At 43.4% G+C, this 6,503-nt stretch overlaps 1 protein-coding gene and 1 long non-coding RNA gene across 11 annotated transcripts in view; one reads left to right on the top strand and one right to left on the bottom strand.

Moving 5' to 3' along the window:
* The window catches only part of LOC114484570 (uncharacterized), a 5,174-nt gene extending 3,336 nt beyond the window's left edge, over positions 1 to 1,838 (bottom strand). Inside the window, exons 1-2 of the long non-coding RNA XR_003677645.2 lie at positions 1,734 to 1,838; positions 441 to 508 (exon numbers count right to left, since the gene is read on the bottom strand). This is a non-coding gene — a long non-coding RNA (uncharacterized lncRNA). The remainder of the gene's footprint in view (positions 1 to 440; positions 509 to 1,733) is intronic.
* SGMS1 (sphingomyelin synthase 1) overlaps positions 1 to 6,503 on the top strand; it is a 301,381-nt gene that overhangs the window by 195,144 nt on the left and 99,734 nt on the right. The window contains exon 1 of one of the 10 annotated variants that reach the window (XM_024121180.3): positions 1,994 to 2,100. The exons of 8 other annotated variants lie outside the window; for them this stretch is intronic. The gene's annotated coding sequence lies outside the window, so the exon portion shown is untranslated. Of the gene's footprint in view, positions 1 to 1,993; positions 2,101 to 6,503 lie in introns of those variants that run through there. One more of the 10 variants, XM_024121179.3, reaches the window with a different exon arrangement.

Raw genomic sequence — 6,503 nt, 5'->3', positions numbered from 1 at the left:
TTACATGAATGTTTGAAGAAAGTTGCCTGTAAAGCAAATGTTTTCCTCTTGATCTCTACTATAAAACTATACTAGTTTAACTGATAGAGAGAGGACCCCCGGTTTATGACATGATGGCACGCTGGACTCTGACATTTATCACATGATGGTGATGATGATGTGTTGTCAATAGAGAGGGAGGGAGCTCAGATGACTCCAGAATTTAATTTACAGTGTCTAGGACAATAAGATTACCTTCATGAGGAATATCAGAGTCAAGAGTGATTTATCGGTTTCATCATCTAGGATATAGGCCCAGTTTATGCCTGTTGCTAAAGTTCAGTGTTAGGTTATAGGCTTATCTTGTGCCTGCTCTTTTGGACCATAAATTGGTCTTCAAACTAGAAGAATGCTTAGAAATCTGCAGAGAGAGGTGAAGCAGTTTACATAGGGCAATGTACCTGATCACTTAGTGGCAGAGATTAGGACAGGAGCTCTTGACTCCAGGTGCAGAGGTCTTTCTATTCTTCTGTGATGGTTCGAAGAAAAGAATAGCATTTTAGAAAGGGCCCTTGATCTCACTTAAGATTTTATCTTTGGTTTAAAGAGTATTTTAAAGAAATCTTGCCCTATGGAATGACTGGTTTTAAACAAATATGAGGAAGTTAAACTCAGGAGATTGTCTCCAAAGCCAAGATGGTTTAATTGGTAACTTAAAAAAAAAATTATTCCTCTGCAAAAACTCTCTTCCCTCACTAGTAAACAACTCTTAACTGGTGCTCAAGACCTAGCACTTCTGTGGTCTCCTGTAATTTGCCAATTCCAAGCTACTTTAAGTTGCTTTTCAATATCTCTATTCCAAAATGATGTTTAGGGTCCAGTGACCGAGATAGAATGAATATTTCCAAAATCACTCTTACGTTTTAAAAGTTGGTTTAATTGTGGCATAAATGGAATCATTCCAATTTTAAGCCTTTTTTTCCCCTGCTACTAATAAAATCTCTCTTGTATAACAGGAATACCAAATCCAAGAATCCTAAACCAAAAGCTTCTTCGGTTTTCTATCACTCAAATAAGGGACTCAGACCATGCAAATACCAAAGAACTATTTCAGCTCGAAAATTCTTTGGATATTTTAACATTGAAAAGAATTTAAACAAAAATTATGGGCCAGTTTGTCCACAGGTTTGGAGATTTTGATTCACTAATCAGAGGGACAAGACAGCATTGTTTGAGTGCCTACTCTATGTCATGCACTGTCCAAATGCTGTGCATGTATTATTACATATAATCTGTCCAGCAAACTGTTGGGTGGTCATTTTGTCCCTTTCACTGCAGATAATTAACCCGCGCAAGATCATACAGTGTCAGAGGTTAGATCCATCTTAGAGGTTAGATCCCAATCTGCTTTGTCGCCAGATTCCACACTCACTACGTCCAGGATCGCTGCCTAGCTTAAGAACTTTTACTAAGTAACAGAAATTAACATACATCCACTGATCAAGTATCTATCATAACAAAATTAATCCTTGTTTTGTAAGAGTTGTAAGGCCATCTACCATTTTCTTGACGTTGTTAAAGGCTTAAGTTAAAAAAAAAAAAAAAACTCTAAAAGGCTCCTAAGCCTGATATAAATCAAGAAAGGAAAGTTCCGCCTTAACCGACAGTGAACAAGCTTATTGGTTAGGATCACACGGGCTGACTCATTTCTTTTTTGCTGTGTTAGAGGGCCACACCCCGCATTCCAAAAAAACCTCTGCTGCCCGGCCACACCCGCGGCCTCCCTGCTGGAGCCTCTGGGGTTGGACCCGGCGTGCCCGCTCACAGCTGCTCCCCGGAGAGGATCCTCGCGCCGCCCGCCCGCCGGGGCGTCGGCTGCTCAGCGCCGCGGTCCTTGCACCCCGACCCCTCAGGCCGCGGGAGAAGGCGGCCGGGGCCCGCCGAGGCGCGGGCCCACCCGAGGAGCCGGGGTCGCGGGTCGGCGCGCCGCCGGCCGCCGGCCGCCTTCGCTTCTCCGCCTGAGCCCGGGCGGGCAGCGCGCACCCTGAGCGCGCCGGCGCCGCGCGCAAACTTGGCGCCCCAGGAAGTTTCCCGAGACTTGGCCTCCTGGGAGGAGAGACCGTAAGTACTGCTCCTTCTGGGATGCTAGGCTTCATTAGTGTGCTCTCTGGGGGACGCGTTGTAGCACTCACAAGACGGTGGGACCTGGTTAAAAGCCGGGAGAAGCAGCCTCCCTCGCCTTGCAGAAAACACTCGGTACCGCAGTCGTTGCCATTCCTTCTACAGCGAAGTAAAGGGACTCTTAGTTTTTACTGTATCCGCCTTGATGATCAAACAGGCAATAGCTATTGACACCTGAGAACGCTCACAGGGTAGTTGATAGGCTGCATCAACAAATGCTCTCAATGTTGCAGGGTGCTTTTGACAGCCAGGGATCCAGGGGCTGGTTTCGGTTTGGGGTTATCTGGCTTTCCTAATGGAGGTTTTTGAGGTTAGTGGGGTTATATTTACAGCTTGGTTACTCAGTTTTGGGGAACTAGTCACTTTCTCAGATTCCAGTCCCTGTACAAAAAGGTCCTTCAGCCAACTCCTTTGGCTGGTTGGGAGCAAGATGGTGAGATCTGAGCTCAGTGCCAGAAGGAAGCACGTGCTCCCCGTGATTTGGAATGAGCATGTTTACGCCCCAGCCATGCTTTCTATTTATTGTGGCCAGGTAACTGCTCTTGTGGAATTTGTGGAAATAAATACACCGAGAAGAATGCATGGCACTTGCTTTTCTTCCCCCCTCCCTCTCCTATTTGAGTTTGCTATGTGTAGATGTTACTTAGGTTGTAACGGGAACCAGGAGACCTAAGGTCTATTGACCCTGCTGAATTGCTTATCACTTTTAAATTTATGTAGAAATAGTGAGCTGCTTTTAAAAATCTGCTCTTAATTAAAACTGCTTTTTAATATAAGAAGTTAGTCAGCAAATGCATAGCAGTTTGTATGGTGCAGGCAAATTATTTTCTTCCAAGAGGGATGGGGAGGTAGAGGGCAGGAGAAGCAGAATCTTGTGATTATTGCTGTTTTACTAAGGACATAGTGCGACAGACAGGTGTCACCGTCAGAAACACTGATGTGCTGGGAGGGCAGGCTGAAGACTCCCCTGTAGCATAAAGGATGACAGGAAAATGTAAACTGAATTATGAAGTTCCAAATGTGAATTATAAAGGTATGAATAGTATCTTTACACTTCCTTCATTTTTGAAGATAGACTCTAAGGCAGTAGACAAGCTCTGTAACAGAAAGAAAGAGTAAAGTGCTTTGCAGCTGACTTCTTTAGCTCTATAAAGGAAACTACTCTAGAAAGAAATCACTTCCAAATGGAATAATTAAAATGGTTTTTAGAATTTTTAATTAGTGGCACTTTGAACTCCTAGTACCACTGTTTTTTGTGCTCATGGGCTAGTGGGTAAACTCACTAGCTTTGAGTTTAACCGAACAAGCACCTCCTGTGAGATGTAACACCTTGGGATCCCATTTCTTTTGGGAAACAGACTGTGATATTGACAGAAATGGCCTTAAGTCCACTGGGGTACTTGGAAAAGCCCCCTCAGGTGGGGAGCATGGGAAAATATGTCTAAAATCTAAAGGAATAATTAAATTTTAATTTTGATTCAAGTTTTACCTAATAGTTGTAACAGAGCTGAACATTTAAGTGAGAGGCTTTGCACCTGCTACCTCATTCTGTTTTTCCCAATAATGCTGAGAGGTAGAGGTATTATCATCTCTGTTTTGTGATGAAGAAACAGCCTCGGCAAGGTTACATAATCTCCAGATTTCACCGTTGGTTAATTTAATTTATAATACAAGGTAACATTTAAGGTTTGTAATTTTTCCCATGTGGCTCCAATTGCTCCTAATATAGTGTTGATTTTTCTGTGTGAAATAATCCAGGGGTGGTTCTGGGTTCAAAGAAGATTTTTAAGGAGTTGTAAAAGCTCCACATTGCCCCAGTACCAAAATATCAAAGTTCAAGGAATAATGCATTTACTTTGGAAGCTTGTGGTTTTCAAATATTAACTAAGCAAGCCCTCCTCTTCATGAGCCTGTTGATACCTGAGGCTGCCTCAGAGTTGCTGATTTGGAGGGACTTTCTCCTACCTTCTTCCCTGAAGCCCTTCTAGTTCTGGATGTGCACATTCTTCTCATCAGGTACAGCTTGGCTGTTCTCTAATTGTAACACCAAGCATCTGGGTCCGTGGACGTCCAGTGGTTGAATGTCTGAGTGCACTCCGGCAGTATTTTATATGCTATGTGAAATGATTTTAAATTTCTGCTAGCACTTGGGTTAATGTTGGACCTGTTTGTTAGGAATGGTAAGGTCATGAAAGGCACACTCTGTGAACGCTAAGCTTTTCTTGTTAGACGGGAAAGGCTCAGCGCGTCTCACCAGGGGCAGCCAATTCTGAGAGTCCGTCCGCTGGATCATCTGTTGGGATGTCATATAATACAAGAGAACAGTGCCACCTTCTTAGAAGACCACGAACTACAGTATCCGTTCCAGGACCGAGTGTGGCTCACACCCTCCCTCATCATTCTTGCCATCTGTATGACACTGAACACCCACCCACCTTCCCAAGCAAAGCAAGGTTGCCTTGGCCTCCTCCTTAAACCTCTCTAAACCCCAGCTGCTTTAAGTGACTGGAATTCTTGAGGATGTTGAAAGGACATGCCAGTGTGATGATAAAACCATTAGGGGGTGATCTTGAGAAAATCATGGAGAGAAGGAAGTATGCCAGACAACTTAGGTTTTGAAAACCGGGGAGATGGTAAATTCTGGAAACTTTAGCTGCAGAGTGTATGTTGCTGTTTAGCAGACTAATAAATCACATTTTTTTTTGAAAAGATGGATTGGGATCACTTAAAAGAAAGTGGTGGTGATCAGTATCTAGCATCACTCATCTCCAGTTGGCCTTTCTTTTTCGATAGTTGCTGAACTAGTATATCAGGACATGCCATAGATAGGACATGTCTGCTCCGGAAAAACATTTAACAAAGTGCTGTGTGTACTTTACTCAAGATGGACAAAGTGGGTGGACAGCAGTATAGGTAAGTGGGTTTGTGTCTTATACCTGAAGAGGGATGATCAGTAGGGTGACGTCAGACTTGAATAAGGTGCCCGCAGTGTGCCTTAATGAGGGCATTTGATACAGCTGGACAACAAAACACACACTAGTAGAGACAGAATTTAGAACCAAAGAGGTGATAATCCCACAGTTCTTTGAAGCACTGTAGATAGCGGTTAAGAGCAAGGACTTTGGAGCCTGCCCTTGGGCAGGTTATTTGAGGGCTCTGTGCCTCAGTCTCTTCATTCATAACATGCAGATAATAATACTTCCCTCATACGGCCGTTGAAAATGTTAAGGATCAAATTAGATTATTCAGAAGAAGTGCTTAAAAACAGAGCCTGACTGTAAATTGTATGTGCCACGTTCTAGTCTTCTGTTGTTGCTACTGCTTTTTCTTCCTGTGGCAGTGTTGTGCATATTTCTGGGTTTATGTTTACGTGTGTGTCCAGAATGGAGTAATCAGGTTTTGGAGAGGGTCTAGAAACTATATGAACAGTGGTTGAAGACGCTGGAGACGTATACCTTAGTGTAAAAGCTGAGAGAGAGCAATCATATACTGTGAAGCGAAGCAGAGGTGGTCACGTTCTGAATTCTGAGATATTTCATCCAGTCTAACAAGTGCTTTCTCTTAAGGAGCTGTAGCTTGGCATAAGAGAAATCTCCATTAAGCTAGGATTTAGTAGAATTCTTTCCTGGTTATCAGTACAGCCTTTAACCAGGCAGTTAACTCAGCGGCTTTCCTTGGGGTGTGATTTACCCCTCAAGGGACATTTGGACACAGTTTTGATGGACGCAGCCGGGGTGGGAAGATGTGCTGCTGACATTTGACGGGTAGAGGCCAGGGACGCTGCTAACGTCCTGCGATGCACAGGACAGCCCCCAAACTAAAAATCATCCTGTTCAAATGTCGATAGTGCTGAGGCTGAGAAACCCTGGCTTAACTCTTCAATATGTGTGTTTCTCTTTGTGAAGTTTGAATACTGATCTTTGCTTTCGCCACGTCGCAGAGTAGCTTTAAGAGTATATTTGTGAAAGGGCCTGTGAGAGTTAATGTATTCTGAAATCTGCAGATGTATACAGCACATACCTTTTATCAGCAGAGGCACAGTAAAATATTATTTGCTCCGTTCCAGGGAGGAATCTATTACAGTGGTTTGAGAGTTCAATAAGCCTATGCTTGAATCTCAGCCCTACCAATGCAACCTGCTGTGTGATTTGGGGCAAGTTTCTTGATGTGTGGAAACCCAATTCCTGTTTCACAGAGGCTGGACTGTGCTACCAGATTTACATTCATGCCTTGTATGTAGTAAGCCATTTTACAATTAACTTTTCCTTTTGTTTGGCAATGGGATTGAGTGGTGCTTATTACAATGTAAGATTTGGAAAGAGGACGAATAAGGAAATTGGATC

This window comes from Physeter macrocephalus, chromosome 20 (genome assembly GCF_002837175.3).
Source record: "Physeter macrocephalus isolate SW-GA chromosome 20, ASM283717v5, whole genome shotgun sequence".
NCBI lineage: Eukaryota > Metazoa > Chordata > Mammalia > Artiodactyla > Physeteridae > Physeter > Physeter macrocephalus.
This window is presented reverse-complemented; position numbering and strand designations above follow the sequence as displayed.